Here is a 23,419-nt window from a genome sequence, read left to right as displayed (position 1 = left end):
GATCTCATCATTAGACTATGTTTTTCTTATGATATCATGTTCCCCATACTGCGAACCGAGGTATTGGGTAGAAAAAATTTGTCCGTTTTGCTCTACGATGCATCGTTTTCGAGATATTTAACATTATGCATTTAAGCCCCAAATTTAATGAATCGAACTAGCACGACACGTTAGCCTCTAAGCTAGCTTTCTTCATAAGAGCAGCAGCCATCTTGCGCAAGCACCCTTAAGGCGTCTCATAAGGAGTCGTGTATAGTCGCCATCTTGCGTCCGCCATCTTGCGCAAGCATCCTTAGGGCATCTCTAGCCATCTTGTGCAAGGACCCTTAAGCCGCCTCATAAGAGCAACCGCCATCTTGCGCAAGCATCTCTAGGGCGTCTCATAAGGAGCCTTGTATGACCGCCATCTTGCGCAAGCATCCCAAGGGCATCTCATAAGAACCTATGTATAGCGGCCATCTTGCATAAGCACCTTTAAGGAGTCATGTATAGCTACCATCTTGTGCAATTAGCGTCGAGAGATGGCTGATGTAGAATTTTTCTTTTTAAATTATCCGCCACCATATTTCAAAGGTATGTACCTAAGGAGTGTAGCACTGAGCTCTATAGATTAAAGATGGCGGATGACAGCTGACAAAAAGCGCGTGAGTTTGTTTACTAAACAAGAGCATGTGGAATTTTTCAATTTGCCGCCACCACATATCAAAGGTATCTAGCTAAAGATGGCAGCACGGTGCTCTCTTGATTAGAGATGGCGGATGACAGCTAACAGAATTTTTCAAATTGCCCGCTACTACATAGAGGGCAGCACGGTGTTCTGTAGATTAAAGAAGGTGGATGACAGCTGTCAAAAAGCACGTGGCTTTGTTTCCAAACAAGAGCACATAGAATTTTTCAAATTGCCGTCACCACATTTCAAAGGTAACCAGCTAAAAAGCGCAGCACTGAGGTTTATGATGCAAGATGGCGGATGACAGCTGTCAGAAAAAAGCACGTGAGTTTGTAAAGCACGTGGAATTTGCCACCGCCACAAAGAGGGCAGCACGGTGCCCTCTTGATTAAAGATGGCTGCTGTCACGTAGAATTGCCTGCCACCACAGGTATCTAGCTAAGGAGGGCAGCACGGTGCTCTCTGGATTAAAGATGGCTGCTATCAAAAAGCATTTTTCAAATTATCCGCCACCACATTTCAAATGTAAGTATCTAAAGAGGGCACCACTGTGCTCTATGGATTTAAGATGGTGGATGACAGCTGTCAGAAAAGCACGTGGATTTGTTTACCGATTCAAATCTCGTGCTAGTAAGGTTAAGTTGGTAGCACTAAGGTTTAGGCCCGTTAAGATGGCAGCACTGCGGATGACAGCTGTGACGTACCACATTTCAAAGGTAAGTAGCTAAAGAGGGCAGCACTGTGATTAAAGATGGCGGATGTCAGCTGTCAAAAAAGCACATAGCTTTGTTTCCAAACAAGAGCACGTGGAATTTGCCGCCACCACATTTCAAAGGTATCTAGCTAAAGAGGCCAGCACTGTGCTCTGTTGATTAAAGATGGCGGATGACGGCTGTCAAAAAAGCGCGTGAGTTTGTTTCCAAACAAGAGCATGTAGAATTTTTCAAATTGCCGCCACCACATAGAGGGCAGCACGGTGCTCTCTTGATTAAAGATGGCTGCTGTCATGTGGAATTGCCTGCCATCACATTTCAAAGGTATCTAGCTAAAGAGGGCAGCACGGTGCTCTCTAGATTAAAGATGGCTGCTGTCAAAAAGCATTTTTCAAATTATCCGCCACCACATTTCAAAGGTCAGTAGCTAAAGAGAGCACCACTGTGCTCTATAGATTAAAGATGGCGGATGACAGCTGTCAAAAAAGCACGTGGATTTGTTTATCTCACGCTAGTGAGGTTAAGTTTGTAGCACTAAGGTTTAGGCCGGCCAAGATGGCAGCACTGCCGATGACAGGTGACGAATTTGCAGCTACTGCGATAAAGAGGGCAGCACGGTGCTCTGTAGTTTAAAGATGGTGGATGACAGCTGTCAAAAAGCACGTGGATTTGTTTATCTCACGCTAGTTAGTTTAAGTTGGTACTACTGAGTTTTAGGCCCGTCAAGATGGCAGTACTGAGGTTAGCGATGCGTTGTTGTCTGTCAAAAAGCACGTGGCTGTCAAAAAACACGTGGATTTGTTTATCTCGCGCTAGTTACGTTAAGTTGGTACCACTGAGGTTTAGGCCCGTCAAGATGGCAGTACTGAGGTTAGCGATGCGTTGTTGTCGATGATAGCTGTCAAAAAGCACGTGGCTTTCTTTGCAAATTCAAATTTCCCGCGGGTGGTGGAGGAGACCTCTGGGAGGCCTCTGGCTGTGGTGGTGGTGGAGGAGGCCTCTGGGAGCCGGTGGGGGTGGTGGCCGCCGAACCATCCAATTATACTAAGGATTTTTGTCATCGACTTCCCATATCATCATTATTATCATTATGAATATTATGAATATGATTATTATATTAATAATTATTATATCCATTAGTTACGCATATGTATTCGTACTGTATTATCTTTTGTAGAAGGCATTTTGTACATTGATTTTATATTATGTAATACTATATACTTTACTGTTTACCAAAGTTTACGGCTACGAACAAAAGTATGCGTTTGGGAGACGCCTGGGTTTGTAGTTAACCGTCGGCTCTCCTGAGAATGAGAGAGTTTTGAAAAATTGCATCAATTTTGAAGCTAAGTTGCTTCTATGATTTCCATTTGAAATTCCAGGCAGTCTGTATTTGCTTCTCATCACAAACTGACATCACAAAAGGGCATCCAGCTGTAGAAGCATGCCATATATTTATATCATCATATCCGATTCCGAATCAAAAAACGGGAGTAAACTGGTAGAAATTCAAAATGGTACTTTAGGTAAGATAGAGTAAGATAGGTCCAATTTTCAGATTTCCTGCTACTTACGTATGGACAGATTAGGTATGAGATAAGAACATGTGCCCTAATACTACAAAATAAATTAAACAACATATTTGCTTATCTATCTATAAACATTAATTATGAATTAACCAGAAATTTCATCACATGTGTCTATTTGCTCCCTCTGACTGACATTATACTGTGTGTTAAAGAACAATTGATGTTTGAAGAATAAGCCATTCTTGTCCTTAGGTTGTGCACTGAAGCAATGTTGTGCATTCAGTGGCCAGACACAATAAATTGTAGTAGGATAATCAAATATGTCAGTGTCACTCCAAACATAGTAACCAAAAGAGAACGATCGATCAAGAAGTAGCCACTCGCACTGAGTTCGAATTTCACATTCGATAGATGAAGGGCGAACTGTATCAGCCTTTCATCCCGAGGATGATGCAGTAACAGTTGATGAGCCAGAACACCAGTATTTGAAGCTTCATTTAGTGCTCCTTGGGAACACTCTACTAGTAGAACTAGCTGGATTATTTCAGGAATGATTCTCAGAAACATACAAAACACTCTGATAAAGTTCATTTTGAAGTAGTTGCCTGAAAATATCTCGGACAAATAAAACAAGTCACGTATTATTGAACTTAATAACTCCATCACCACGAACAGTACGATCATACCAAAGACGCTGTTCACAATTCGTCCAACTCTACAGAGATCCAAATAAACAGTACTTAAGTTGTCCAAAACATCAAACTCTTCTTTGGTAGAATAATTGGTAAAGTAATCTTCCTTTCTATTGGTGTTCATTTCAGTTCCCTGGATGGTAAGAAACCGGCGGTATCTTTTCGGTTTCCTTACCACTATCTGATATCTATGAAGGCTTCTCAACATTTCTTGATTTAATACAAAAAATCTGTGCTTAATGATGAGCACACAAAAAGCGTACTGTAACAACACAATGGAAGTGAAGCACGCTTTTGCAAACGTACTTAATAAACTTACATCTTCCCTCACCAGAATGTAGATACTATATGATACTGTATGGACCAAGAATATGACTCCAGGGGCGAGTATTGTAAACCGGTAGATATTCTTGTGAAAACGGTCGTTTTTACACTTCATTGTATGATCTATATTTTCAATCAAATTAGAAATTTCTTCAATGGTCTTGCCAATCTTCGTTATGTGAAGAACTATTGTCACCATCACTGTTGTATGTGAACACGAAATTATGACAAGGTGAGAAATTTGCATGGATATAGGATATCTGCCGAAATTATGAAGTCTGTTCGTTAGTTCATACGTTAGTGCTATTAAATTGAAAATCAGTATTATAAAAGAGTAAACTTGAGCACCACTGGAACTACGTAGCCCTCCACAGTCCCTGTTAACATAACTGAAGGGAACCATTCCAAACACTCTTGAGATAATAAAGAGGGGTTTGAGAGATGACTTCAGATCCATAGCTACGAGAACGTTATACAGAATGATTATGTCACTTACGTTGCAGTCCAAGAATGCCAAGCAACCGAATAACCATAAAGCAGATATTTAGGAGGAATCTGTGTACATATTCCTCGAGTTACTGTCGGCCTCTATTACGGATTAAGCTGAAGGACTGTTATGTCAGCCATATCCTTTGTAACAACATGACAAATGTGACATCTTACGTTTGATATTTCGTCAGGGGACCCATTAAGTCATAAGGTGATAAAAAGTTAACTTGACTTTCACTACACTGCTTTCATATATTAATTCGAATGTTTCCCTTTGACGTAATTTGTGTCATTCTTGCCGTTAGAAGGAAATGATTTATATCCCTCCATTCATGAATGCAAGACAAAAAACTACTATTAACAAAATTAAAGACGTGTCAGAGGAAATTAAGATGTATACAAATGCATAATTAATTGTTATTTCGTAATTCATGTATACGGTTAAGGTGTCAATCAGTCACATTTTATCTAAATGATCAAATGATAACACGGCTCGTCTCCAACATTTGACTAATTGATTGAATATGCGTGTTTACTTGCAGCATAGAATTTGCCACATTACTTCTCAATTAATTAGCTACAGCCACCTTTCATCCAACATAGTCTCAGTTCGAATCTACGACTTTCCTCTTCCGAGATGTAAGACTCTGTAGCGGTATCACTCAGCTGGTTTTCTTGTTATGCAAGTCCACACCCGACCTATGATGTCTCCCACGCAGTACGCGTTTAAGAGAACCAAACAAATCGCCGGATACGGGATGTAGGGTGAATGATAAAGAACAGTGCACCTAAGTTTGTTGATTGCTTCATAGGTGTGCAGGATTATGTATAGTCTTGCGCTGTCATATTTAAAGAGGACGTTTTCTTCATATTTGTGGTGAAAAATTGGTTTTACTTACGAACTGATGTACTCCAAAACACACGGGAGAAATACTTTCACTCCAGTAACATGTAATTTTGAATTAATAAAAGAAAATGTACCAAGATCTTCACGCACCTTTGGAAGAAAAGTCATCAACCACCTGGATTCAAGAGATCAAAAAAGACAGGAAGAAAGTTTTAAGGATGGAAGAATTCCAAGGGAGGGAGGCAAAGAAAAGCGGCACAAAGTGGTCTGAAGAAAGAAAAAAATAAACATAGTGAAACAATGAAGTAATACTGGAAGGAAAGGAAGGAACAACAACAAAGGATGTAGAATTGAAATTGGAACGTGGGCTCTAGTACGCCCTAACGCAAGAAGAGGAAGAAGAAGACCAATGCGCAACAGCCTCCAAAGGTTCGACCAAAACTTTCATGCGTTATTCTTCGCTGTCTACAGTTGGGTCGCTATCTCACCGTCAACCTCCTGGTAAGAGGATGGCAAGCTTCCCCTACTCACCGTTGCTGAGATATCACATACTGGGTTGAATTATTTGATTTTGATTAAAGGAATATCAAAATGAATACATTCTCTCTTCTTATTATTATTATTCTTTTCTTCATGGGGTCTCTAAATATTAGTTCCTAATTAGCGTCGAACTCTAAGATCTTTTGCTACCATGTTTTTCCTTCATTCCCACCTAGATATACCTGCTCCCTTCACAAAGCTACAGGTTGTTCTCATTGGGTCTTCTTGAATTTTTTCTCTCTCTTCTCCTGGTAGTCCTAGAGTGGAGAGTCTGATTCTACCCAGCGCCTCACATTCGAAAAGTATGTGTTCAGCTGATTCCACTGCTTTATTGCATTTCCTACATATATTGTCTCTTATTACTCCAATTATATGTAGGTGTTTTCATTTTCAGATTGCGGTGTCCTATCAACAGTCCTCTCCCTGCTGTCATTTCTTGATGGATACAGTACTTTTGCATCCATCTCTTGGCAAAGGCCAGAGTAAAGTGTAGCTTCCACCCATGACCCAGTCAACATCCATGGCTGTGACAATATGGAAGTTGCTGGGGTATGGGTAGTGCTAAGTAATGACATTCAGAGCATGACTAGTGCATCTGAGTGTTATGAAAGGTGCTGCTGATAGGGTCAGTCGTGCTACAATAGTACTTTCTGACCCACTGAGGAAAGCAATGGCAAACTACCTCACTCCTCATCTTGCCTAGTACGCCTCATTTTGGTGCTGCCATTGGTTTTTGGGGTTTCCTTATAACCGCATAACCTTTGGTGGTGCTATTTGAGGATCCAACCAGCCTCTGGGCTGATGACCTAACAGACAGACAACAACAGTCCTAATACCCATCTCATATTTTTTCTGCCGAGTTTCAACAGTTCTTTAGTATGCTTCTTGTTTGGTCCTTTTATCAGTTGCTTTGCAAGCCTGCATCCTGAAGTATTATTCCTGTTCACATTCTCTCTTAGTTTAAGTTTCGATATTCAAAACGAATGGAATTTCAGATGCAGAAACTGTCTCACATAAATCGAGAGGAAATTGATCGTTCAAATTCATAATTATTAATTTTCTGGTTCTAGTCTGTTTGTAACCATGTTTTACATTTAATTATAGATATCTAGTTATACATTATGAGTAGCGATTGGTTCGTTTAAAGCTTTCTCCACCATCAACTGTACAGCTTTGTTTCTGTGCAGTCCAGTGGACTTTGCTTTGCAAACAAACGACGGATTGCATCCTCCACTTATTTCCTATGAGCTCGCATCTCGCTAGATTCTGCAGTGCTGATGTCCTGAAGCTTAATCCAGAGAAATTAGTTCACAGTTGATTAGCATTCCTTGGTTCCGTACCTATCTCCCTGCATTCCCAGCTCAAGTAATGCCACCATGACCAACTTGAGTACTGTCTACATTAATTTATTTCCGACAGAGAAATAACCCATCTATCATTAAGTTCGTATTGCCTTTAATTATCTTGAAACGGAGGACGAAGCTTACTCTGGTAGCTTTGTGCACTGTTCACTGCTTCAGATGAGCATTAATTTTAATGTGTAATTACTACGTATCCTTTCATAGTAATCCATACACAACAAAAGAAAACAAGTCTACTGCGTGAATCAAGGCTGTATGATTTGATTTTCGACGCGTCTGTATTAATTATAATAAAGTATTTAATTTAAAATAAGTAAATTATCGAAATTATGAAATGCAACATAGTATAGTGAGTGATAGATGCATATTTTACAAGTTATAAATCTCATTTTATAACCGTATTGGAGTTCAGAGTAATAAATTATTATATTTAAAAAACCACCTTTCCAATACACAAAATCCTTATAATTAGGATGAAACCATTTTAATTACAAATTGGACATGTTTCTCTCAATCTTAGTGAGCATCATCAACAATAGGTAACATAAATCATTGGTGGGTCAGGGCCCTGATTCTGTCGTATATCACAAAAGAATGTCTAATATACATTGATAAAAATATATGAATATAACACTTTTAAAATAATCAATAAGATTATTTGTGTCTATTAAAACAAAAATTGATCATTACAACTGCTTGAAATGTAAAAATGGAATGGATGGCTTAAATGTTAAAAATAATATATAGTAATTAGATGTTCTTAAAAATCGTTGTCCAATATATCTACGCTCGATTGTATTAGACTGTTTATGATAAAATCAGTTTTTCATATCAGGGTGAGCTCTTATTATAAACTATGTTGCTGTTGTTTAAGAATAAACATGATGATAAACGTTAAAAATCACATATGATGGTTGACAACCGAAGTTCACTGGTGATAAAACATCGTCTAGATCGGCGTAAATTAGCCTTTATGGGATTCCTTGCATTGTGTTTCAGTTATCATTTGTGCAGTAGTATGTTGACATTGTTCTCCTAACGGAGAATTACTGATCTAGTATGTGAAATTTAAAACGGATGTATCCCGTGTGTGAACTGGTCCCTTGGTTGTTTACTGAGGTTTGATGGTAACTGATGGTAATTATAAGGATTTTGTGTATTAGAAAGGTGGGTTTTTAAATATAATAATTTATTATTAGACGCATATTTTCCAAAAAATATATATGCCTTTTGACGTAACACAAAACGTTCTTCAGGAAATTATGCTTTCACTTATTAAAACAGGCGTTCCAGAGCCCCCGATGCCCAAGTACGTTCGGTTCAGTATTTGCGCTTTTTTTTCTGGTCCTATTAATTCATAGTCTGGAGACCAGAGTGTGCGGAGTTTGCTGCACGTAGAAATCAAAAGCCTTTGGATACTAATTAATAAAAAGGTTAGCTAACCTCATTTCGTTTTGACTGTTTGAAAATGACAGCCTACAAGTCAGCAAAGGGCACCGTCTGAACTCAGAGACGAGATTATGGGCAGTGTGATCTGCTAGTAAATAAATAATTAAATGAAGATGGTGGTGGGAATTAGTTATAAAATGAGGTATAATTAGGTATCTAATCCCCTTGTGCAGAAACAAACAATAAAACAAACACATCTGCAAAGGAGTAAGCGAATATTCATTCACTCCGTCATTGATCTTCATGTTTACCTTCAGCGTGCAGTCTGCAAGCTTCTGTGAATTTACGAAAATGCTCCACAGTATTCAATATGTACCTAGCTTTGTGACAAAGCTTGGTTCCTTACCACTTATCTTTAAATCATTATAAAATAGATGTAACCACCGTCCTCTTAGTCTACCTATACATCCCTTAAACTCTATGTCCTAACAAAGAAGAATCAAACAAAATAAAATCAATGAAATAATTAGTCTAACATAAATATCAAAAAACGTATACAAATAAGTAATCTTACAGATAATAGCGTAAAATAATACCTGATGGCCCAAAGATACTATGGATGTTATTTAGTTTATTTTCATTAATCAATGATACATGAGAAGTACGAGAAAGATGGCACAAATTACAGATAAAATAACAATTTCTTGATGAATTTTTAACGAAGCTTCATAATTTATTGCTAAGAATAGGCGCTACCGTGCCGAAATTTAGTGACAAAAAGAGATTCGTTCACGTACAAAGTTTCCTACAGACATTGATCTCCATGGTGAAGAATGATTGATTAGCTAGTGATTCTGCAACGTTAAGAAAGACTAAGTTATTGAACGAGTAATAGCAGGAAATAATTATTTAAGGTACACTGAGCTGTAAGATGCAGAAATTGTTAAAAGCCTCATGATCATCAATAATGATATACGTCAGAAAATACTCTGCGTGTGTCCGATGATTCACTCTAACATAATTATTTACAGATCGACTTAACTTGAAATGAGGAGGCTTTAGTTTCCTTGGATTGTGCACTAATGTGAATTTAGTGGCCAGACACACTAAATTGCAATTGGATAATTAAATACGTCAATGTCCCTCCAAATATTGTGACCAATAAAGGACGATCGATCAAAAAGTAGCCGCTCGCACTGATCTCGAATTTCATATTTGACAGATAAAAAGTGAACTATCTCAGTCTTTGTTCTTGAGGCTGATGTAGTAACAGTAAATGAGCCAGAATGCCAGTATCGAAAGCTTCATTTAGTGCACCTTGGGAACACTCTGTCAGTAGAACATCCTGAATTGTCGCAGAAATAATTACAACCAACAATCCTCATACTTCAGAGAAGTTTACTCCGGGGAGTTAGGGAATAATATCGCGGATAGATAAGTGTTCACAAATAATGCGAGTTAATAACTGCAGCACTACGCATAAGATCATAGCAGAGGCACTATATATAAGTCGTCCTTTCGCTATCCAACACATTAAAGGCAAAGCAAACTTCCTTCTTATCGGCAACAATTACAGTTATCATGACTTTATGAATCTTACTTGTTAATTTATTTTGTTTTTCCTCCCCAATGTCTGAAATCTTCGCAGGATTATTATTATTATTATTATTATTATTATTATTATTATTAATAATAATAATAATAATAATAATAATATTTGAAGAAAATCACGAAAACGCTTGTAACACACTGTAACAATGCAATGAACACCGGGCGAGTAGGCCGTGCGGTTAGGGGCGCGCGGCTGTGAGCTTGCATCTGGGAGATATTGGGTTCGAATCCCACTGTCGGCAGCCCGGAATATGATTTTCCGTGGTTTCCCGTTTTCACGCCAGGCAAATGCTGGGGGTGTACCTTAATTAAGGCCACGACCGCTTCCTTCCAACTCCTAAGCCTTTCCTATCCCATCGTCGCCATAAGACCTATCTTTGTCGGTGCGACGTAAAGCCACTAGCAAAAAAACACATAAACATACAACTGAACTTTACGTATATATTCTTCGACATGCTGCAACATAAACAAAACATACTGCAGTGTGCTTCAAAAACATGAAAACAGAGCCGAATATGATGAAATTGCAGATTTTCTTGTGAAGAGGATTGTTGTGACAGTTCATAGGATTATTAACAATAGAACTGCTGCAGGTTTTTTTGTCAAATGCTGCAGTTGTTTTCCTCAATATACACTATGACAATGAAATCATCCCTGTAAATTCATATTAATCCCAATAAATCCATATTATACACCAACAGAAAGCTGAAAGATTGATCAATATGAAGATGTCAGAAATAATTTTAAAAATTGTCACGATTTATAACTATCGAAATATAAAATTATAATTTTCTTTGAACAAAGGAAATTGTCGAAATATTTTGCTCTAAGAAAATAATTTGTGATATATAATTTATTCCTGAAACATGATATCCTGAAATACACAGATATGTTCTTATATTTTCCCCGCACAATTCTTCACTTTTCATTTCAAAATCTAAGTAAAACACATTTTTTTTTCTCGAAACTGATTTTGAGTTCTTTTCACGAATTTTGAACCTACAGCTTATTTTGGTTTTCTTAGGGCAGTTTCTATTTTTGTGTGTGTTGCGATCAAAGTATTTATAACAATAGACACAAATATCAACAGTTCACACTTATCCCTTCACTGGTTTCTTCAAATATTGACGTACTGCCAATAATAATATAACCTGCACCAATTTCAACATCATTCCGGTTATCGGAGTTTTCCATTACTTCCGAGGCACCTCGTACTTTGCTGTCACTTTCATTACTTTCAGGAATAATTTCCTCGTCGGAATTAACACAATAATCACTGTCACCATCAGTACTGTCGCTAAGATCTTCGGAAATCAAGCGCTCGATTTCAGAATAGTCAACAAAGTGGGCTGCCATCTTGATTCTAAGAACATATGAAAATACTTTCACTTGTACAGCTAAATGAACTTCTCCATACTGTTGCTTGTTTTTCAAAGACTTTCAAAAGCGAAAATACAAGTATCAGTATTTAACTGGTATCTATATTAGTGCCATCTGGCGTCCAGTTATAAATCTGTGGCAGAAGAAAGACACCGTCTGTCAGAAAGACGATCCGCAGTTCTAGGGTTAATTAGAATCAACATTTTTCAAAAATTCTTGTCATTTTTTGTTATGTGAAGAAGAATTGTGGCAATCACTGCTAGGTGTGTGGAAAACATGATGTCAAATAAACAAATGTGTATGGTTTCTGGCAATAGATTTAAGTTATGTATTCTGTCTAGTACACTACAGATAAGTGTTATTAAACTAAGTATCAGGATTATGACAGAGTAAATTCGGTTGCACTACGAACAGCGAAGTCTGGTATCACTAGCATCAAAATAGACCTCATTGATGTTACTGCAAGGTTCAATTCCAAACAGTTTTGATATTATAATAATAAGAAGAAGAAAATTGAGGGATGACTGCATATCCATAGTCACCGAAACGTTATCAAGAATAGAAACTGTAATAGCTGCGTGTTTCAGTTGGAGAAAATCCTTGAATGGACAATGCGCACGTTTAATTTGTGTATATAGGGACAGAGCTACTTCCATTACAAGATTGTTTGTAAGTTAATGACATTTTATTTCGTCTGTGTCCATAGCAAGATCATGTCAAAAACATATCAGATGTAAGGTTTTCCGGCGTTTGCTCTATTAACCAGCGTTTCGTCTTAGGTCTGACACTAGACTCATCAGAGTGGGATGTGCCAGAGCCTACCCACTGACGCTGGAGTGTATGCAGGTGAACTTATCAGGAGCTCTTATAAGAGTCACAGTCTGATAACTGCATACGGGAGATAAATCTCTACAATGGAATTATTGCCAGCATAGCAATTCCGAATGGAAAATTCTAAATTCCCATGGAGGGAATCTGAGGGACTCTGATGAGTGTAGTGTCAGACCTAAGACGAAACGCTGGTTAATGGAGCAAACGTCGGAAAATCCTTACATCTGATATGTTTTTGACATTTTTGACATGTTCTATTGGTGAAAAATATCTAATTGCCTTCATGGGAATTTAGAATTTTCCATTCGGAATTGCTAGGTGGGGAATATTTCCATTGTGGAGATTTATCTCCCGTATGCAGTTATCACACTGTGCCTCTTATAAGGGCTTCTGATAAGTTCACCTGCATTCACCCCAGCTTCAGTGGGTAGGGTCTGACACATCCCACTCTGATGAGTCTAGTGTCAGACCTAAGACGAAACGCTGGTTAATAGAGCAAACGCCCGGAAAAGTCTTACATCTGATATGTTTTTGACATTTTTGACATGCTCTATTGGTGAAAAATATCTAATTCCCTCCATGGGAATTTCGAATTTTCCATTAGCAACATCATGGCATAATTGGCATTTTTACTTCCAAACTGAAATGAAATGGCGTATGGCTTTTAGTGCCGGGAGTGTCCGAAGACAAGTTCGGCTCGCCAGATGCAGGTCTTTTGATTTGACACCCGTAGGCGAGCTACGCGTCGTGATGAGGACGAAATTATGATGAAGATGACATATACACCCAGCCCCCGTGTCAGCGAAATAAACCAATTATGGTTAAAATTCCCGACCCTGCCGGGAATCGAACCCGGGACCCCTGTGACCAAAGGGCCAGCACGCGAACCATTTATCTGTGGAGCCTGACACTGCTTGTCAGAGATAGTTAACCAGTTAATCAATTATTCAATGTAATATAGATACCTATCGATTCTATTGTAATTATCCCTTATTCTGCACGTCAACAGAGTTATCATGTAGAAGTGAGCAGAAAATTTAAAGAACTTCTCAATTTGGTTTCACGAACTTAGATACGGTTGTGTTTTAACCCGGTGAGTGCTACGCCCGCCTATAGATGGGCTGACGCGGCCGGTCCACCAGTGCTACGCCCGTCTATAGACGGTGAGCGAGATTTTTTTTTTTAGTTTCCCAGTTCACTTTCGAGTGCGAATTTGATCTCTGACATGTTCTGCCATCTGTTGGGCATTATGTAGAACTAACTGATTAGAGATTATAGCTTCGGGAAGTAACTTACAGAGCTTTTTTGTAGATGTCTGTGGAGTTGTTCATCTGTGATGTAAACAAACATGACGGAACAACAATTTAGTTGCTGTTGCAGCGATGTTATTTCGGATCACAGAATCTTTCAGTTATTAACCACAGCGGAAAGTGATGACGGAAATTATCGTTTTAAGGAATTATTAAGCGATTTTGAAAGTGAGAGTGTTAGAGAGAGTGCCAAAAATATTGCATGTGAGAGAGAAACAGAGCCTCCTTCTAAACGAAAGAAGAAAAACACTGTGAGTACAAAAGCTATTTTATCACTAATTGCGTGGTGGATGGATTACTTTTCTTCACCGGAGTTTCAGGTAACTGTGACAGGCTCTGAGGGCCAAGTAGTGTTTGATGACAACCCAAAAATCATTGATTTTTTTGAAACTTTTGTACTAGTGGAAATGCCGCAGATAGTTGAACAAATCGGCATCACAAACAACCAGTGGAAAACATTTAACTATCACCACATTCCAGGTTTGGAAGGTATTTTAAAATATCAACTTATATACTTCTAAGAAGTTACATGTATTAGTTGCCTACAGATTTCAGGAAATAAATTTTGGGCTCTTTACTTTGTATAAAGATAATGCACTTATGGGGACATAAGTGTAATTTTGTTTTCTCTCAAAATAATATTGAATATAAGTGTAGGATTTTCTATTTGCATGTAGATTAATAAACAACCAACCTTTATAAACATTTTAAGCTAATCTCCCCACTGATAAGTTAAAAATTGAGGCTTCTACAATTTTTTTTACATAAGAATGGAAAAACTCAGCACTGAGGTATCAGTCAACTGGTAACTCAGCACTTAAAAGGTTAATAGATATTTTGGCTAAAGTTAATGGAAAAGAGGACAATTCTGTTTCCGGAAGTATTTTTCTCTAGTACAATACCATTTTTTGCTGACTTAACCGAATTCAATTTATTCTTTAAGCTGAAATGGGCCCTGTTTCAGAACTCTTTGATACGGGTGTAATGGGTTTGAGTCTAAGGTTGTGAATTCACCCTTTCGGGAGGTACGCCTCAATATATGGGAGGTAATGCCAAAATAAAACCCTGCTATCCGGTTTTTTTATCTTATCTCCAACGGGATAACGTCTCATTAAAATAAGGCAGATGTCGTTTACCAATTCAGCACATTGAAATGTGTTGTAATTCACTCTTTTTTTCTGAAATATTTCTGAAATTCGTGTTTTTTTTCTGATTGTCCTAAAAAACTCTTATAAGATTTTCGAGTATCGCATCTGGTTGCTCATAACATTCGAACTGCTCATCCAAGATCAACGTCATAGCGTCTTGTCGAAGCATTTTCCTTCCTCTTTTCCTTCATATGCCACGTCCTTGCAGAACGTTGTTGATCTCTTGTGTGTTCACAGCTTTTCTGAACAGAGTAAGCTTCGTCACCCCAAACAAATGTCTAAATTTGCCAAGCTACAATATCCTCCTTCACCCCGGACCGCGTTTACTATTAATTTTCCCTTGGACTATTACTTGTAGAAGGTGGTATTTACCGTTCAACTTCATATGAACGAAACTATTATAGCTTCCTCCCCTGGTTCTTTGTTTATACGGTGCAAAAAATTCGATTTTGGCATTTCAGCTGTCCAAACTATCTTCATCCTCCTTTGATACGTCCCACATTTCAAACGCTGGTAATCTCTTGCACATGGTCTCGGTTACTGTCCGTGCCTCAACGCCGTATTTTAGGATGCTGAAGACGTATCACCGGAGGAGTCTTGCCCGTAGTGTAATGGACAGATCACGGCTTGTCAAACGAAATCTAAGTTTCTGAAAAGTAGTTCTGGCCTGCTCAATTGTGCACCAGTTCTCAAGAGCAAGCTCCCAGTAATCGTTTATATGAAGCAGCAGGAATGCATTCTTTGGGAAGATGTAGAATATACGGAAATTGGTTAACGGCTAACGGGCAAAAGAATAGTTGAAACCTGTTGAGATGGTTACTCGGTTTTATGCCCATTGAACGTTTATTTTGTAGATTTGATCGACTTTCCAAATTTTCAAAAATCACATGCAATTGACCTTCTTCGGCCCACCGGAAATGACTGTGGTGGAAAATGCTATTTCAATTACCGACATCCAATACTACTAAGTCTAAGGGTTTTTCAACAGAGAAATCAGAGTTTTTCGAAACAGATCAAATTCCCTGCTCCATTTCTCATCCCTGTCCAAAACACAGAACCAAAGATGCTTAGAGAATCATCTATCTCAATCTCTCCGACACACCTGATATGTGTTTGAGAGTTGTGAATGCTCTGGACACTGCAACAACCACTCTTCGTAAAATATGGGAAGCGTGCACCGATTATGGATGAGTATGGCTCACCAAAGCTTCCACTGCCAAGTCACGGTAGTCCATGCTATCCAAATCACCACCATCATCGCGCTCTTTACGCTTTTTCAACCGTGCAGTTACCACGTTTCCTCTAAGTGTGCCCGTGGGCTCACCGAATGCAAGTCTCTAACGACTAGTGAGCCGTTCGGATAGCACTATGAACCTCCTATGTGGAACAATGAAGTGACGATGCACTAGTAGAAGTATGTACCTCCATTTGTATAAAAATATGATTTAAGCACTGATATCAAGAAATTGATTCCCAAGAGCTAACCAGGGTTCCATTCTTTCGTTTCAAAATTATCATTATTAAAAGCTTGTTAATTCAAAAATATTGCAAAATATGTCTATACGTCTTGGGAGAGCATTGCTTTTGTTATTATTATTATTATTATTATTATTATTATTATTATTATTATTATTATTATTATTATTATTATTATTGCTGCCATTTCTTGATGGATACAGTACTTTTGTATCCATCTCTTGGCACAGGCCAGAGTAAAATGTAGCTTCCACCGAAGTCCCAGTCTCATCCATGGCTGTGACAATACGGAAGCTGCTGGGGTATGGGTGGTGCTGAGTAATGACATTCAGAGCACGACTAGTGCATCTGAGTGCTATGAAAGGTGTTGCTCATAGGGTCAGTCATGCTGCAATAGCACTTGCTGACCCAGTGAGGAAAGCAATGGCAAACTACCTCACTCCTCGTCTTGCCTAGTACGCCTCGTTTTGGTGCTGCCATTGGTTTTTGCAGTTTCCTTATAACCGCATAACCTTTGGTGGTGCTATTTGAGGATCCAATCAGCCTCTGGGATGATGACCTAACAGACATTATTATTATTATTATTATTAATGTCATCATTTCCATTAATACCTACTGAGGTATTACTCTCATTTTGTATATAAAAGGCAATCGGTCACTTAATTTTCAAAATTTGCAATACTACTCATTAGATACTTAAAATATATTTTACTGTATAGAGCATTAAAGTTATGGTTAGTGTCAGAGTACCTGTTACTTGTGTATTCACTGGTTGAGTGTTTTTTTCTTTTGCTATTTGTTTAACGTAGCACTAACACATCGAAGGTTTTCGGCGACGGAATGGTGGGAGACTGGGAAGCGAGCGGCCGTGGCCTTCATTAAGGTACAGCCTCAGCATTCGGCTGGTGTGAAGATGGGGAACCACGGAAAACCATCTTCAGGACTGCCCACTATCTTCCGAATGCAAGCTCACAGCTGCGCGACCCTAACCGCACTGCCACTTGCTCGGTCTGGATAAGTGTAATAAGGGACAAGTGTCCATAACATGGCCAGAAAAATAGAATCACACATCAGTGTATCTATCTGTCTATAAGCATTAATTATGATATACAGTAGAAAATACATCACATGTGCCTACTGATTCACTCTGACTGATACAATGTGTTTCTGAAACTGAATGTTGAAGAACAACAAGGTGCACTTCTAGCCTTTGGATGGTGCTCTGTAGCGCTGATCTGAATTTAATTGCCAGACACAATAAATTGCAGTAGGATAATCAGATATGTCAGTGTTACACCAAATATAGTAACCAAAAAAGAACGATCGATTAAGAAGTAGCCACTCGCACTGATTTCGAATTTCACATTCGATAGATGAAGAGCGAACTCTTTCAGTCTTTCATCTCGAGGCTGATGTAGTAACAGTTGATGAGCCAGAACACCGGTATCTGAAGCTTCATTTAGTGCTCCTTGCGAATTCTCTACAAGTAGCACTAGCTGAATCACGGCAGAAATAATTTGAAGCAAAAAAGCGCAAATTAAGTTCATCTTCAAGTAGTTGTTTGAAAATATCGCTGTTACGTAAAATACAGTACATATTATCGTACTTAATAAATCCATTACTACAAACAGTACAACTATACCAAATGCATTGTTCACAAGTCGTCCAGCTCGACAGAGATCCAAATAAACCGTACAGAACTTGGTAAAACAACTGTCCATTCCATTGTTCCAGTTACCTGTTACCTGAAATGTAAGGAATTGGAGAGGTTCTTGTGGTTTCCTTCCCTGTATCTGAGATCTGTGTAGGTTTCTCAAAATTTCTTCATTTAACAGACAAAATCTGTGTTTAATGACGACTACACATGTGACGTATTGTAACAACGCAGTGCATGAAATACATGCACGTGCAAACGCATTCAGTAGACTGATATCTCCACTTGCCGTAAGGTATATACAGTATACTACTATCTGGACAAATAACATGAATCCAGAGGCGAGTATTGTAAATTGGTAAACTTTCTTGTGAGAACGATCTTTTTGATATTTCATGTGATGATCAATATTTTCAATCAAAATCAGAATCTCTTGAATATTCTTTCCAATCTTTGTTATGTGAAGAACTACTATCATTATCACTGTTGTATGTGAACACACAGTTATGACAAGGTAAGCAATTTGCATGGATGAAGGAAGTCTTGCGAACGAATGAAATCTGTAAATTATGTCATGTATTAGTGTTATCAAGTTCAAAATCAGTATTATCACGCTGTAAACATGAGCACATTTGGAACGGTGTAGGTGGAGTGTATTCTCTATACTGCCCTTCCTGATATAATTGAAGGGTGCAATACCGAACAGTCTTGATATAATGAAGAGAGGCTTGAGGGATGACTGTAGATCCATTGCTGTCGAAACGCTATCGAGTATTATTATCTCACTTATGCTCCAATGTAAAAATACCAACTGAATAAGAAAAAATAGGTATTTAGAAATAGTTTGTTACACCTCTTCCAGGAGCTTCACTACCTTTATAACGACGTAATGTTGTCACCTGTATCCTTGGTAACACTATGTCAAGTCTGACTCTCCTTTCATTTGACACATCTTCAGGGAAGCAATAAACTTATGAGGTGATGATAAATTTATACTCTGATGTTTTTAAATGACAAACAAAGGATTTTCTCGCGCTCATTTTGTGTCAGAAAGAAATTAGATTGTTCGCGGTATTCATTAAAGAAAGAGCGGAAAGCTATTTACAAAATTAAAGACGCCTCGTTTAAGTCGAAGAGGGATGGAAAGGTCAATTATGTGTTGGTCTTTTATACGATCAATTTGCCGATCTGTCATATTGTGTTAGATGTTAGAACGACATTGTATAACGTTTTGAATACCAGGTTCTCGATAAGATTATTTAAAGTGTTTTTATTTATTTTTCTCGGCTAAGAATAATAGCCACCGTACTCTCCTGAGTATATACCAGGTGTGTCTGTCACGGCTCACTGTAGAAAGCTATACGAGTTATGTATGAGATGAAAGCAGTGTTAAGCAGGGAGCACATTGGATCCATCCCGCTCGGTTCAGTTCAATTCAGTTTCCCGCGTATCCGTTCGCATCAGTTTGTCTGCCGCACATACCTTCCGTCTCTTTCGGAAACTGTCAGTGAACACGGCTTGGAACAGCGCCTGCAGTAATGTCGAGCTCTTTGTCCGAAGACAGAGAAATCATAGACTGCGAAGAAGAAGAAGAGAGAAGAGAGAAAAGATAAGATTTTCGATACATGAAATACATTTAAAAAGGGAACACGTACTTGATGAGGACAACTTCTTTAAATATTTCAGAATATCAATCTCCAAGTTTTTTGAGTTGCTAAGCGCTCTACCCCTCCAAAAAAAAAAAAATTAATCAGAAAACTAATATCACCAGGTGAGCGACTGGCAGTAACATAAAGTAACTATTGATTTCCTTTCATATTTTATTTAACAATACTACATGGTAAAAGTATAAACCAGTGTACGGTTTGTCAATTCCGTCAGTAGAGTAGTTATTTTAGATTTAAATTCAATTTGTGGCAGAGGACTAAAAGATCTCACTGTTTATTCCACGGTTTCATAAAACTTTTTGTCGAGAATCCGCGGACTTTCTGTTCACTTTTGTAAATTTGCCAGTAAAAAAAGCAGTGTAATAGAGCAAACGTCTGAAAAGCCTTACATCTGATATGTTTTTGACATGCTCTATTGGTGAAAAATATCTAATTCCCTCCATGGGAATTTAGAAGTTTCCATTCGGAATTGCGAGGCGGGCAATAATTCCATTGTGAAGATTTATCTCCCGTATGGAGTTATCAGACTGTGCCTCATATATATGCTTCTGATAAGCTCACCTGCATACGCCAATACTACGTCACGCCCCACTATTTTTGCGGCTGGGTGGCCCTCTTCTCGTCGCTGTCTCAGCCGGCCCAAGAACAATCTAATTGGCAGACGCCTCGTTGGCTGTCGCCTTCCCCGACATGTATACCTGTCTCATCAAGGGCGTGGACACCCCCTACTCCCCAACTGCCGTCCGCGATGAAATTCGCAGTCATGGGACCTACATACATGCGATTCTCCGCCTCCAAGATGGCTTCTCCGGTCAACCTTCTCCGGATGTGGTGGCCTTCTTCCGATGCCCAGGACCACCGGCTGGCATCATAGCAAACGGTGTTTCTCTCGGTGGTGTCGACTATGAGGCGGTTCCTACTCCGGATCATCTTTTGCAACAAATGGCCTCCCTCCCTGATTTTCCTCTTGGCCCTCACTTCAACCCGCCACGCACACACCTTCCTACCTCCTGCACGACCGCTTCTACCGTCACTACTCCTACCACTACGGTACATACTTCCTCGACCTCCTTCACTCTTACTTCCGCGGCCAGTCACTCCTCCCCTCTCATGTTAGCGACCTCCACCACCTTAATCACCACCGCTCCCTGTCCCCAGACATCTTCTTCTACCTTCACAGATGCCGCCGACAAACCTCACTCGACCCGTGAAGATCAGACAGCTACCGCCTCATTGGCCCAACGTCCTCTTCTCTTGCCGAGTTGTGTCGTCAGAGGTGTTGACCCTGCCATTCCTGAAGACGATATTCTGCAAGATCTCCACACGGCGGGCATTCCTGTTTATCGTATCTACAACGATCGTGGTCCTACATTTATGGTGCGTCTCCACCTTCCCTGCGATGCGGATGTCCATCACTTGGTCTCCTCCGGCTTCGCCTTCGTCGTCGCCACCACCGTGTGGAACATTCTCACTCTCCGCCACGCTCGGCCCGCACCCCTTCTACTGAGTCTCCGCCTCGTCCACAAATTGCTCCTCCACCCACCCCCTTTCCGCAAACTGCCTATCCATCCGTTCACACACAATCGTTTCATCTTTCGCCGCTCCCAATATTAGATCTTTTACGTCTTCTCACCACTTCTATCACTAACATTTCCACCACCCTCTATTACCTGCTGTCCCAACACTATCATGTTTCTCCTTTCACTGCCTTTCCTCCGAACCCATACCCTCCCCCTGCTCAATATGTGTAAACTTTTTTTCATCTAATGTACTTTGTTCTCTTTTGATACTGCGCGCCCGAGATACACCAACTCCTCCCTCAATGAATGTGGCTCCAGTTGGGGTCTGCCCCGGCGTGTGCGGTGTGGGTCCGCCCCGTGGGCCCCTTTGCGATTCACGGTCCCCTGCGCCACAGCTACGATTTAATCCTAAACGTATATACTACACATACTCTCTCCACTGTGTATTTTGCTACATTTACACCACTCTCATGGCCTAAGAGCTGCTTCGTTCAGCTGATGGCCCGCCTCCCCTTCGGGGAGGAATGAAATGACTTCCTGATGATGATGATGATGATGATGATGCTCACCTGCATACATCCAGCGTCAGTGGGTAGGGTCTGACACATCCCACTCCGACGAGTCTAGTGTTAGACCTAAGACGAAACGCTGGTTAACCCTCCGTCGGGCGCACCTCTGAACGAAACAAAATCAGGCGCAGCCGGCCTGAGAGGCCACCCATATATTTTAACCCCTCCTCTCTACCTAATAGTTTGCTTAGGATCTAATACTTTGCTAGAATCTAAGGAAGGCAAATATACCAAACTAACGGGAAAGAAAATGTTTATTACATGAAATAAAGCTTAAACTAAAACATCAAAAATTGATCACTTATCACAAAAGAAATGTTAAAATTAGACTAATTAAACATTATAAAAGAAAAGAACTGAAATACAAAGGTGAAATACACTGTCTTCTGACGTGGGACCATCCTTCTTTGCCGCAGATGTGAACAGAAACCTACGATGAATCTTCAGAATCAGCAGCTGAATAACAGGTCTGGCACAGCGGTTTTACGTGGCTTAGACAGATCGGTTCATGACAATTATGACACTCGTAATTTGTCATCCTTCTGAATCCTGTTTCAGCCATGCATGTACCACACTTGCGTCTTTTGGGAGGTATGGAGGAAGACGTTTCACGTTCTTTTTGGGGCAAAAACCTTTTCAAGCGCAATTGCAGCTGAGTAGGCATTCCACTTGTGTTCAGACTTCGCCGGGCTAGATGTCCAATCACTAGTTGATGAGACAAAGTTTTGAGGAAGATTCTCCTTCTTAGTGCTTCCAGTCCATTTCCAATCGAAATCACTTGGGAATTTATGCCGGCTATGTTCAGACAGGCAAAGAAAATGACCATCGGCCAGCGTCTTGTGTTCCGGCTCACATTGAAAGTTGCAGACATTTGGTCAGCTGTGTCAACTCCACCTTTGGTTATATTGTAGAATGTAATCCCTTCTGGCTTCTTCTGCACTCCAGTAGATTGATCAATGGCATCAGTTTCACAAAGTGATGAAATGAGAATTACATTTTTCCCTTTCTTTGGTATGTATGAAATCAAAGTGTTACCATTGTTGAATCCGAACAAGCTGCTATATTGATCCCTCCCTCTGACATTGACGAAACTGGGCGGCAACTGCTTTTTATTTTTTCTTACTGTCCCAACATATGATAGCTTCTTCTCTTTCAAATCATTTACCAGATCAATGTCTGAAAACCAATTGTCACAGGTTATGTTACGCCCTGTCTCAAAAATAGGCTCAGCCAATCGTTTGACCACGTCACTTGGCTTATTGCTTACTTTATATGGCCCTTCAGGCTGTCTTCCTGCGTAAATTTCCATATTGTAGGTGTAGAACATTCTGGCATCAACAAGGGAAAATATCTTTATCCCATACTTGGTGGGTTTAGATCGTATGTATTGTCTGAAACCGCACTTTCCACGAAATCCTGGCAACATCTCATCGATTGTGACATTTTCTCCCGGAATGTAGTTCTTTTGACAGTTGTGAACAAAACAATCAAACAGTTCACGAACTGGGCAAAGTCGATCATATTCTTTTCGTTGTGAACGGCTGATACGATCGTCAAAACGAATACAACGTATGAGGAACTTGAACCGTTTTATACTCATCACGAGGCCAAATTTTTCAATCCCATCTCCTTCTGTTCCCCATAGTTCCTCCAGACTCTGACGGTTTGCTCTGTAAGCTCCAGCCAGGTACAATAGACC

The sequence above is a fragment of the Anabrus simplex genome, chromosome 10 (assembly GCF_040414725.1).
Source record: "Anabrus simplex isolate iqAnaSimp1 chromosome 10, ASM4041472v1, whole genome shotgun sequence".
Classification (NCBI taxonomy): domain Eukaryota; kingdom Metazoa; phylum Arthropoda; class Insecta; order Orthoptera; family Tettigoniidae; genus Anabrus; species Anabrus simplex.
Note: the sequence above shows the minus strand (reverse complement) of the source record.